Source organism: Dermacentor albipictus, chromosome 5 (assembly GCF_038994185.2).
Source record: "Dermacentor albipictus isolate Rhodes 1998 colony chromosome 5, USDA_Dalb.pri_finalv2, whole genome shotgun sequence".
Taxonomy (NCBI): Eukaryota; Metazoa; Arthropoda; class Arachnida; order Ixodida; family Ixodidae; genus Dermacentor; species Dermacentor albipictus.
Window position 1 is genome coordinate 7,906,471 of NC_091825.1, and position 13,107 is coordinate 7,919,577.

Below are 13,107 nucleotides of genomic sequence, written 5' to 3' on the forward strand. Positions count from 1 at the left end.
TTTGCCTGAGGTAACAAAACATCCTTAGACGCCTCGATTGTTTATGTCAATGTTTTGTGTAAAGTAAAAAATTCAGCACGTTCAGCGCCCCTAGCAGAGAAAGCACAAATTAAAGTATTTGACCAAATTACAATAGCTCCACTTGCGCGCTTACGCTGAAACGCGCCTCGATTGATTTTTCGCCCTCTGTGGCCATTTGTTGAACTTGAGAGTGTACGGGGCCTGGTGTCAGTCTCAGACAGAAAAACTCTATGATCTGAGAGGCCCTATTAGCCCCGAGAATCAGGAGTGGCGCCCTCTCGCGAGTGACGTCACGGCCAGGACGCCGCTCGCTCCTGTTCGCTCGGCTGCCGCGCGCGCTCGTTCCCTTCGTGTATGCATGCTTGGGGTATGGGTGGCTCGAGCACGGTATTGAAGAATACGTCGGCTTCTTTCAGCTGCCATACCTTAACCACAGTTTCTTCAAAAGCGTGTGAGTCGAGAAACTTTGCGGCTTGGATATCGCAAGCTAAGTAGCGTTAAAGGGGTCTACTAGGTTTTGCAATGCATATTGGCGGCGAGGAGTTACGGAGTCGCCCTCTATCGGAAGCGCCTCGATGCCGTAGTATGAGGGATCACGTGACGCGCTCCTCATAGGTTTTGCTGTCAGCGCTCACTGAAAACACCACGCGCGAGCTCTCCCTGACATTTCTGTAAGTACTTTCGAAACGAGAGAAGTTTCTTACTGTCTAAATAATAATCTTGGGCAAGCTGAAAGCACACAATCGTTTACAGCCGCTATCTCTTTACCGAATACGTACAGTGAACGCCACTGCGCGCGGTCGCCGCGATGAAGTCTCCCGAACCGGCTTCTTGCGTGAAAGGTAGGTAAACGCCGAGAGCAAACAATGTGAAATATGTTCTTATAGTGTTTGTATAACTAAATGGAGCGTAATAGAATGAAGCCTCAATGCAGCGATCGCGCAGATTCGCAGCGACCGACTGCGCGTCTGCATGCTTGTCCGCGCACTGTTTCGCTTTCTCCGCGCGCGCGTTTTCGCACCGTGCCATGAGCTTTAGGCCGCAGAATATGAGCATTTGACAGTATACAGGCAACCATTGTTGCGTGGGCGCTATCAGAGTTGTTCAAAAATAATTTCATTGTAGAGACTTCGACGCCTACGGGGACTGTGATGTGCCGTCGCGACGATGCAATCTTTTTTTTTCTTCTAAATTCTTTGACCTTTCAATACTATTTTTCGAGTTGCGTCGCACTGTATGTTTATTGGCGTTCTCAGCGTGCTCCTTTTTTGTAATCCAGTGCATTAATTCATAACACAAACATGACTATATGCTATGCATTCTTTAAATGTGCTTCTCACCGCTGCCTTTCCACTCCACTGAACTTGGCAGTCTCTATAGTATCGACAAGTTCATAGACCAAACCGTCATGACATTAGTCGGGCAGCGGACTCAGGCGAGCGTCTCAGTGCGCGTTTTGAGAACATCGCAGACCGGGCGCCGTAGCAGAAATATTCCTCGCGTCTGTGCTTACTGCATACCCGAGTTGTAGCCGATGACTGCCGGTTTTATGTTTCGCGAGCCAAGCTTCACACAGCTTCTTGTCCTGCGGCTACGTGTGAATAAGGCCGACACCGGACTCCGTCACGTGCGTCCGGCCCTGCGGCACCGAGCAGTAGCCTACCATGTTGCGCGCCTTCAAAGGCAGCCACTACCTATTGTAGTGCTTTCAAGCGTTGTAAAGGAGACACTCGAAGCGGGAAAATTTCGCCACTAAATGAAAACCGCAGCGTACGAGGGAATTTAAACTCGTTTTCAGCTCGCTTCGGCGCGCCCGAAGCAGCCGACGCGGCCGCTATGTCCACGTGATCCCTCCTAGCACGTCACGCCGACGGTGGCGCCAGCTTTTCCAGTGGTGGAGCTCGAGGCCAATATGCGCCGTGTCTATCGGTAAATTTCGACTAAAAAAAGAATATCTGCAAATTCAACGCGCGAAGTTGTGTATGATGCTTCGCTAAACATTTAACATTCCTTTAGTATTTAGCTATGAGAGGCATTGCATTTTACGTGGAAGAAAAATTTGGTAATTGGCGTCAACATGTTATCTGATTTTAGAAAGACACTGCCCAGCGAAGCTCTCATCATGATTCCTATTACTCTGGTGTGTTGTTCTATTCAAATATGGCCATTCATTAATGCGTAAAAAAAGAGTTAGGCGCGCATTTCTTATGAAAAAGTTTGCTGCTACTTTCATCCCCCTCTGAAACAGGCCTCCAAAAAAACGAATTGCTCATGGCTGCTAACATGACGGCGCGTCATGTAGAGTATTTACATAGTTAATTCACAAACACCATAGTAGCAATCACCTGAGAGAAAAGTTTCGTTGTTAAGATCGAGAGCCACTCAATTGAAAGTGATGAAGTGTTTCATAGTGGCCCTCAGTAGCCTTTATCGACAATATGGCACACCCCTGATCACGTAACGGTAGCAATCGACTGTCCGTATGGCGAGGCACGCTATGTTCGCGAAACCCATCAGTTCACTACAACTTCGAATTAAAACCATAAAGCATGTTTTTTACAGCGCCAACTGGAATGGCTAAAGTATTCTCGAGCTACTACACCGCAGCTTAGATTTCCTGTATACAAAAGGAAAATTCAAGCACCTTCTGTCTCACCATGTCTCGATCCAGCGTTATTCAATTATACAAACGGATAACTATTCGCTTCTTCGGTACATAAAAGAGAACCCTGCAGGCAAATTAAGTTTGCTCCAATCCAATCACAAACATTTATAAAGAAAGCACCACAAGCCTTGCATATACTTTCACTTGATTTCTGACCCTCCACCGGGGGAATTTCGATATCTTCAATATGTCCCATACTACTAATCATTGACGCTTCGACTCCTTTCTGGCTGCAGCGATGCGGTCCAGCAGGCATACTTCACTAAAAAAATTGGGCCGAGCAGCCTGTGTCAGTTCGCCAAACAGATTCGTCACGTATATTCCTCAAGCAGCAAGCACCAGTAAATTTCTCAAATGAGTTTGATTTGATTTAATAATTTCCATTTACACACGCACATGTACAGAGGAGTGGTAAGTGGAGGTGGATGAGGGAAAAAAGTCGCACAGACGCGGCTTGAGGTAACCTCACCCCCTTAGGTACAATATGGCTGCATGGGGTAACACATCAAGCGCCATATAAATTACATTTATATAGTGGCCATAAAACATTGCAGTTATACACTATATGAAAGAACAGTGAAATATTTCCACAATAACAATGCAAAACACACTGCGGCATTGAAATAAATAAATGATATACACTAAGTAACATAGACAAAAAAAGAGGAACATAGCATACATTATTAATCACTAACAAACGCGCTCTAAAGAGGTGAGTTGAACGTCTAGCACGGAAACGGGAATATATATTGGTACATTCCTATTTGTACTCTGTAAATAGCTGTAAGCCTTCATTAACTTTACTTCAAGTTTCCGCCGCTTAAAAAAAATGAACACGTGAAGAACCGCCTAATGTTGACAAGCAGTTAAAGAAGCAAGTGAGGCCTGTGGAATCTAAGCTCCAGTATTAGTTAAGTCCCCGTGCTACTGCCGAGCGTTTCTGTGAGGAAATGCAAAAATTCGATATTATACCATGAACTACTCGTCGTGAGCAAACCTGTTTTAGCGGAATAAAATCAACGTAACTGCTGTAGAAGTCATATATAGCCAGCTTTGTGACATAGTTGTTGCACCGCGGCAGGTATGGTATCGTAACTGGATTCCTATAGGCTATGCTTTTGCGATTGTCTATCCGCGTATGAAAAACCCGCAATAGGCTGGTCTGCGTCGCTTCGGCTGGCACTGTAGCGTTGCCTTCGAGAGCTGCATTGTTGTCTAAGAAATTAGCTCTTTGAATAAATGTTCGCAAAGGAAGACGTCGTAAAAATATATTTGAGACGACCACCATAAGTATACAAGCAGAGAGAACGAGGGCGAACAAACGAAAACACCGCAGAAAGCGCCCGGACAACGCCCGAACTGTAGCAGACGATAGGCGCGAGTCCGTGCCCTGACGTCACGCGAGCGACGCTCGCAGCGCCGCTCGTGTTCGTTCTCGGGGCTAATAGGCAATACACTGGGCCACAGAGTTTCTCACTATATTACCTAGAGGGAAATCTGGCGCTGCTGCGCTGTGGTATGCATGGGTACAGTGTAATAGAATAGGGGAAGTGTGTCAGGAAGCGCTCGCCGCTGAGGCGCTTCATGTAGATAGGACGAGATGGCGCTGTACGAACATGGGCTGCACGGAACGTACGGCGCAGTGCCAGCGCTGCACGCTGATATTTTGATAATCGTTTTATGTTTCAATCAAATAGACGCGCAAATGCTCGGCGGATGTTAAGGTGCATCCCCGAAACTCACCACATATAAGAGATGAATTGTATGTGCACTCCTAGCGCATCTCAACGCCCATTAGACGCATTTATTAACCTGACAGCAAAGGTTTGCAGACACAGAAGTAATGGCGTAAAGCCGTTAAATTTGTTTTGAGCCACGTTGCCACGTAACCAGAAATTATTCGAACGGGAAAGTCGGCTGCAAATAACGCCGTAGTAAAGGACATCGAATTGATTTAAACCAACTCGGATTCCAGGTGCACACATTTTCTTTTGCGATTCGCATTCATAAAAAAGCGGCCGCGGCATCCGCGACCCAACGTCAAGCGCTTAGTTCCTCAACCGCTGTTGTAGAAGAGAAGGAAAAATTACCGACGATTACGTTACTTCCTAATGCGAAATTTGAGCGCAGAAAATAAGCTGTTTCACCTTTTCGATAGATTGAGGCAAAGAAATCGAGCAACACATGTATGCGCTATCACAGAATTTTTTTTTTATTTTTCACACGTATTCCTTTAACAAAGACTCCACTAACAGTTCTTGACAGTCATGAAGGAAGCTTTGTGGTCGGAGAAATAGACTGATATATGTTCGACTTGGTACACCAATGCTTGATTCTCAAAGACCAGATCTATACAAGTGCCTCGCGAGGTTGTCACAGCCGTGGGACGCGTTACGAGCGAGAGGAACGGGATGTTCTCCCGCATAAGTGTTAGGAAATTGCTGTTTGTCTTTATGTCAACATTAAAGTCCCCCACTACTAACATCGGTGTGGATCGATGGACGGTTAATGCGAGTTGCAGGAAGTGCACGACGTCTTTCGTGAGTGCGGTAGCGGACTCACGAAAGCGGTATCAGTCGGTCGCTGCTAGCGCAGGGAGGATGAAAGGGGGGCGGAGCTGGTTACGAGACCGACGACAACGCCGACGACGACGCGAAACCCAGGAACGGACGCCAAAGAGCCATTTGTGTAGCCAGCCCTCCTCCACAGTCTCTCCTCCTCCCTTCCATCATCCTCCCTCGCCCGGAGAGCCGACAGCGCGCATGCGCGGCGGCGGAGCAGATTCGTCGGCGAGCTGGTTACGAGGCCGACGACAACGCCGACGACGACGACGACGCGAAACCCAGGAACGGACGCCAAAGAGCTGCGCTCTAAAAACAACATGCACGTACATAACCCAAAGCCAAAGAGCTTCACTGCTTGGCATTTACCTTCTTTCGCGATAAACATTTGTCCCTCGTTCTGTTTCGCGAGCCCCCCGCAACTACATAAGTTTATTCGTGATTTTTTTTATGTACATTATGAAGTGTTCCTGAACGTCAGGCTCATGTGCGAGTATGAGACACATCGACATCCCACATTTCTATGGAAGGAAAAAAAAACAGGTAGGAAAGACGCTAAGATATCTGCAAAACTACACACAGTATGCCAAAACACAGAAAAACAGTGCAAGTACATTCCTACCAAACAATGGAGACCTACAGCGGAATTAATATGCGCAAATAAATTACTTCATTCATTTTTAATTATATTAACAAAATTAGCTTTTTGAATGCACCAGAAAAAGTTTTGCATTCAGATGAAAAAGACAAAGAAGGGTCAGCATACATAGGTTGCACCAGCCTGATAAGAACAGTATAGCTAACTAAAAAGTGCAATTTCTTTTTTCGTCATCCTTCTCTTCACTGATTAACACCTTTTACGTAAAAGTGCAGCCTTGTTAGGACATAAAAACGCACAACTGCTGATGTGAAATCATCAGCATGTAATTTGCAGCATATATGGCATAGCCAAATTTAAAGCTTTCACTAGAATCATGACATCAACTATGCTATCACTGCAAAGCTCCTCTTTGCGGAAGAAGGTTGTAAATACATTCCCTCAAGTTTCTTTAGTGCTTCGAAAAGCAACTTGGACGGATACAGCAATCCACCCCTGTCACAAATTTCGTCAATTTTGAGACTGCTACTGACACTAGAGTTCTGCAAAAGAAGAGAGCAGCAGTCCTCACATTTCTTGCGAGTAAAAAATTTCTGCGCGACATACCCTGCCATATATAACGGATGTGGTGGTCACCGCTCCTTTTTTCCTCCACATAAGCCCGGTGCTCTGCCGGAGTATTGTTTATAGCCTTTGCTCTACCAGCATAAGATTTCCAGCTTCAACTAACTCGTCAATTGCGACGCAACGTCCCCTTCCTTGTCAGAATTATCAGGTGAGTGAAGTAGCGATACCAAATGTTAACTGACCTCTGTGTTCCCTGTTTGCATTGCCTTCGCCAAGATATAAAAAGGCAATTCACAAGAATCAAAAATTGACGCGGCGATGGGTGATCGTTGGATGCGCGCACGACTACCTCACAAGAAGTTCTCCAACTTTTATTGGCTTAGTCTAGATGTCAATAGGTATTTAAAAACCCCTCCTTCCAAGTATTCTAACAGAGCCAAAGTGCACAATGTCACACGGTGCCCATCTGCCGGTGACTGGCTCAAGCCGCAATTAATGTCCTTTTGCAATGGAAAGCATATTTAGCGCCTGCGAACAGGGACAGAAGGGAGACGACACCACAATGCGCTAACTTCAACTTGATTTTCAGGAAACACACAGCTATTTAACCCATGCATAGTTAAATAGGCGGGTGTTTCCTGACATGCAATCAAGTTAATGTTAGCGCATTGTGGTCTCGTCTCCCTTCTGTCCTTGTTCGCTGGCGCTAAATATGCTTTCCAAGTCAGTCTACCAACACACCCAGCAAATGGCAATCATTTTGCATGTGACTCCCAACAAGACAGAAACTCGAGGAATTCCTTCAGAGCCCTTCAGAGCAAGCACATGGCAAGCACTGCAACTGGCCGCAACACCACAGAACGCAACACACGGAGAACGTGTCCGTACAGCCCGTGCGACTGCAGCGCCGCCGCATACATCCGGGACCTGTCTACGCTCCCGGCTTCAAAGCGGTGCGTGGTGCGCTGCGCCGTCTGAACACACTGCCCCTATCTAGTACACTGTAGCATGGGAATGCCGGTATCAACCATCGCTACTAGCAAGAAACTCTATGGCGTTGGGTATCGACGTTCTTAGACGTACTTCAGTTTCGCAGCTCCCTATGCGAGCCCATTGGCCGACGTGGCCGCAACGGGTGTCACTGAAACTACCGGCGCTGCAGTCGCATCTTTCGTCATGCGCCGCACGTCGTCTGCTCCTGCTGCGACGCGTCGTTTGCACCAACAGGCCTGTAGGCGCTTATCCGTCGGTAAATGTAGTTTAGATACGCAGTCTGAGTTTTGTGACAAACCTGCCGCGCGTAAGTAACGGGGACTTCACGGTGTCTGTGCACTATCGGAGCTGTAGTGACGTATTTCTCACGCAGCGCGCATCGTCTACTCCTGCCATGTCATCTCTGCGGTGGGTCGTTTTCCCCAACTGGCCTGTGCCGTTCGCTCTTTGACGACTGTGTTTTGGCTGCCCGAACAGTATTTATGCCAAGGACCTTTGAATGACATGTCTGGCTAGTCTTTAGAGGCTGCAACTACACCGCAAATGAGCGGTCGTGCACTGCGATTCCGCTTTTCAACCAACTTTCTTCCTAAAAAGCGCCACGGGGCTCCCTTCAGCAGGGGCTTTGTGTTTTGCTGCTTATTTTTAATATGTGTATTAATTAAAGACGGTGAGTGCCTGTGCAGACGTAGGGACATTAGCGTATCACGCCCAGCAGTCAACGCTGTGGTGAATTGATCTACCCTGATCAACGCTTCTTCGCCTAATAAATTTAATTGACACATATATTTTTTGTAGTCGTCCGCGGATATTATGGTAGAATAGCAGCTTGGGCTTGTTGGTTTTGCATCCTGCTGTTAACAGCGCAAAATGTGTAGACGAGAGACGAGACAAGAAGACACCGCAGCGCTTGTGGTGTCTTCTTGTCTCGTCTCTCGTCTACATTTTGCGCTGTTAACAGCAGGATATTAGAGAATTGTAGAATAGGGGCCCCAATATTTTGGGGCCCCAAAGCGCTTTGCGGGTGTTAGCGTTGGGGCACGCAGGAGCGAAGAGTTTTAAAATATGGCTTTGCGTTTGCGGATAGCGTCTTGCGCTGACAGCGCCACTACGGCGTCTAAGAAAAGCTATTACAAATAATTAAATAAAATATACCATTTTATGATAGGAATAGTAATTTTGACTTGCGTGTATTCGCGTTTAATTACAGTTTAGAGGTTATTCTTCAAGCAGCAAACAATTAGTTGCGCTTAGTTTTGAGCAACAAACCCAACTTTACGTGCCTTCACCAGCCAAGCTTAGCCGTGTTAGGCCTACGATCCATAAAATGCGCACTCGAATTCGGAATCAGCGGCATCTAATCAATCAATCTTCATAACAGACGCTAGTTGAGAGAAAGCGATAACCGCAGTCACTTCTCATAGCTTGCGAACTTCACGCGTTACCGTGAATCAAACCCAGTTTGGTGCTAGGTTAGAGCCGTCGCTTCGATGTGTGCCGCCATGTTTGTTGACGCAAAGCTTTTGGGACCGCTACCGCTAAATCGGTGAAAGAGAGATTTAGAATTGGGGGCGCAAGGCTCTGGGCCCCTGTAGTATAGTGTCGCCTCCTGTCAGATCTATGTGTCATCGCACATGTATGTTTTGTAGTTGTTTAGCTAGATGGCGCACCCCCCTTCTGTCATGTAGAGTTACTGTATATGCTGTATATGCTGTATATAGTTACTGTGGTAGCATATACAGTAACTCTAGGTTGGCCTAAAACCCCTTAAACTTCGTAAAGTAGTGCCACGCTTTGAAGAATGCCGCCTCCTCCTCCAGCGCTCTGGCCGAAGCCGACGCCGCGTCGCTATTGGCCTAATGGCATCACGTGGCCCCTTGCGCCGGCTTCGTTTGTTTACAGTCGCGCTTCAGTGCCATCTTTGCTCGAGAAGCGGCGCTTGCAGGCGGCATTCCTTCCGTTCCTATTCTGTGTTGTTTTGATCTTGTGAACGCCTTGAAGTATGTTTTGTGGCAAGTGCGACGTCGCTTCACGTCATTTTCTGTTACCATGACCTGCTGCGCGTTTGGATGCCAATATAGTTTTAGCAAAGGCTAGATTATGCTCGCGATACCGTCCGGTAAGCGCAACGGGTTAAGAAGAAAGACATGGCTTCACCGAATCGGGAGGGAGAACTTCCGACCAACTTCCTCCGCGCGACTATGTGATGTAAGTTGTGGCTCTCTCAGAGTATTTTATGTGCCAGGCTTGCGTATTGTGCTGCGAGCAATAACGTAGTAGATATTGCACAGTTCACTGTGCATGTTGTCATTTGTACGCACGCTTTAACATGATTTTTACGCAACGTTGCTCATACGCGCACTACGTGGTCGTGTTTTTGGTGCGCTTAATCGTTTTGAACGCCAACCAGCTTGAGTTCGCGGGCACGCGAGGTTGCGTGCGATAACGTGATTACGAAATTGTTAAGATTGAGCGCAGTGCTTTCGATAAAATTTCAGTCTCGATCATGAAAGCGCCTCAGGAGAGCAATTCTCTGCCTTTTGTGGTTACTTACTAGCCTTCTTCAAATAGACTAGCTTTGTTTGCCACATTTGTTCGTGTTCCTCGTTGGCGGTCGCCCGGTGGATTTGCGATACAGAGGCACCGATGAAAAGCGTGCGTGCTCTCCCGAAACCGTGTTGCGCGGTGCGTTCGTCGTCGAGCGACCGCACCATAGGTAATTGAGACGTATGTGCTAATTCGCGTGAGCTTTAAGGTGTGCGAAGCTTACGATGCGGCGGTGGAGCACGCACAAAGAAAACGTGCGGTCGCCCGCCCGTTCCCTGGCTGGTTTAGTCCTAATCGTTTGCTCGTTCGTTCGCACGCTCGTTTAGTCATTCGCTCGCTGGTTTAGTTCGCGCGCTCATATAGTCGCTCGCTTGCTCGTCTATGCCACCATTAGTTTCTACAGTCATTATGCCTAATTGAGACGCGCTTGCTGTAGGACTCTTAGGCTGGTGCGTTTATTTACGCAATGAGACAATAAATGGTGCACACGGACTTGTTACTGCAAAGGCAAATCTGTAATGCATCAATGTGAAAATAAACAGTTAACTTGTAACTCGAATGCCGTTTCATATCATTTTAACCTATGGATAAAACATCATTTCACTTGCCGCAATTTCGGCCGCGTCATGGCGGGGGGATTCTTTGCGCGATCATGACTTCACTAATAGTCATGTCTCACAAATGTTACTTCGAAGTGAGTGCAACCGTCCTCAATGCATGCACCTCAGTGCAACTCGGTTCGCGATAAGTACGTCACTTAGTAAACGGACGAACCAACGCACGATGAAGTGTTATTCGTGATAAGTCATTAACCTGAAAAAATTACTGAAGGTCACAGTGGTCTTGTTTGAGATTGAGTCAAGCATTGTTATCACGCTCCCGCTTCGCGCACGGACGCTAAAAACTCTTTTTATTTTCTTGTGAACGCACAGTCCCGACTCGATGATCGCCGCGGTATTTCTGTCGGCGTTGAGACACGAGAAACATAATAGCACCAGCGCCCACCTCTGAGGCTTTGCGCGCGCTTAGATTGGCAAGCACGCACGTTGGCGGCACTGTAGCTTGTAATACACTTTCGAACCTCCAGAGCAGTGATCTCCGTCAGCCTTTGTACGTCATAGCTGATACGCGCCGCGAATTCACATGGTAAGGGTGGCGCGGATTCTTTAGGCTGAGGGCTTACTGGAAGCCAAGAGGTTGTCATTCGATGGTAAACGTGTTATTTACAACCATTCGCAACAAGACCTTGCGGCACGCCGTTGACAAATGTTGCGTACCTAATTGTAGGGCACGCGATACATTCGCAGTCGTCAACGCACATGCAGCGTTAACACTCCTTGAGATACCTCTTTAAGAATAGTTATCAAAAAATGAAACAAAAGCTGCCGTTACCGAATTTGTATAAGCATCCGACTAGAAATTCTATGCTGTACACGAAGTTACGCGGAGCTGTAAAGCCAACGTGAACGCCTAAAGAGCACTGCCTTGCTTATGCGTGCATTCACTCAGCGAAAGGTCGTCTGCTGCGCTCGAGCATCGTAGGCGGCGCCATGGTCGAGGAGGGAGCGTGAAAGAGAGGAGAAACGAGGAGGAGTGAAGGCGGAGGAGGAGAGTGGCACTACTTTACGAAGTTTCAGGGGTTTTAGGTTGGCCTGAGAAGGTGAGGTTACGCTGCCGCTGATTCCCATCTGCTGCCACATCGAGCGATTGTTCCCAGCCCCGTCACTGACTACGGCGTCAGTGCCATAGATCAGGATGTCTTAAAACGCGGAGCTATAAAAAGAAATTTAACGAAGAAGAAGACACATGTACTGTGTGCGGTAAATATGAAGAAACAATGGAACACCTCATACTAAAATGTGATGGTATCAATCCCGATGTCGATGCGGCCACAGTCACCCTTCCTGACGCCCTAGGGTTCAGAGATAATGATAGTCATGTAAATAAATGTGCGGTGGAAATTAGCAAAAGGCGATTGGAGGATTGGTGGCTCAAAAGCAGAGAGGGGACATAAGGTTAAAAGGGTAGGAAGACGTACTTAAAGAAAATCGAGAAATTCAATAACAACACAGATAAAAATAAAAGGCAAAATAAAAATCTGAGCATGGTGGCAACTGCCATCGCCCCGTTTCAAAGGGGACGCTCCTACCTTCCATCCATCCATCCATCCAGCCTAGTGTTCCTGTATATGCTCCCTGCGGGAGCATATACAGGAACACTAGGTTGGCCGGTCGGCTGCGGAAGCTTCCCAAAGCAGCAGCGCGCCGCCGACTCGATGCCACAATTTTTTTTTGTTTGCTGCACTTCGTGGCGCTAAATATTCAAAGAATAACCTTTTTACATTGTGCACTCTGTAAAAAGGAGCTTATAGGCGAATGAAGAGGACAATGAGCATTTTCGTTAGTGGCATGTTTTATGTACACATGAAAAAAAGAATAGGACCAGTACAACGCTGGATTGACGAATCTAAGCATTATGCATCGATATTCACAAAAGACGCGCTTTCTTGGTTGCTGCAGCTACCTTGTGACTGCTTTCTAGTTGACATTTTCTATCCCTGGAGTAAAACTGCATCCGCATAACAATGAAGAAATTCAGTACTTCGCACGTGAACGTGAACATATGCGCTGCACAACCAAGAAGAGGGAGGCAGCACGCCTCTAGATAATCTAAAACCTTCCAAAATATCTCTCCGCAAAGGCCTGCCTCATCCAGGGAAGCCGACACACTTTTGTTAGCAGTCTTCATAAAGCCCAGCGGCGTCGGGTGCTTCAAGGAACCTTGCTTGAGACTTCTGCACTCAAGTAACTGTCGCAGCTAACTGCAGGGGTTTCAAAGCTTATATCCGTTATGCATAGACCACATGGGGCGCCCTTTGTGACTTTACGAATAACATATCCACACAGATAATAAACATTGTCCCCTATGTTCATTGCTCATTGCTATGCTCATTGCAAGCACATTCTGGTGAGCTGCTTCGCTCCAGGCTACTTAATAACGTCGCCTCAATGGCATTGCGAAGACTACTTTCTTTACTTGCAGGCTTCTCTCGTCTGCTTGAATGTGTCGTCGATGCCGACGAGCACAGGTCCTGGCACACCGTCCACACTACCACGTAGCGCTGTTTTATCACGTGTATACAGGCTTAGAAGGCG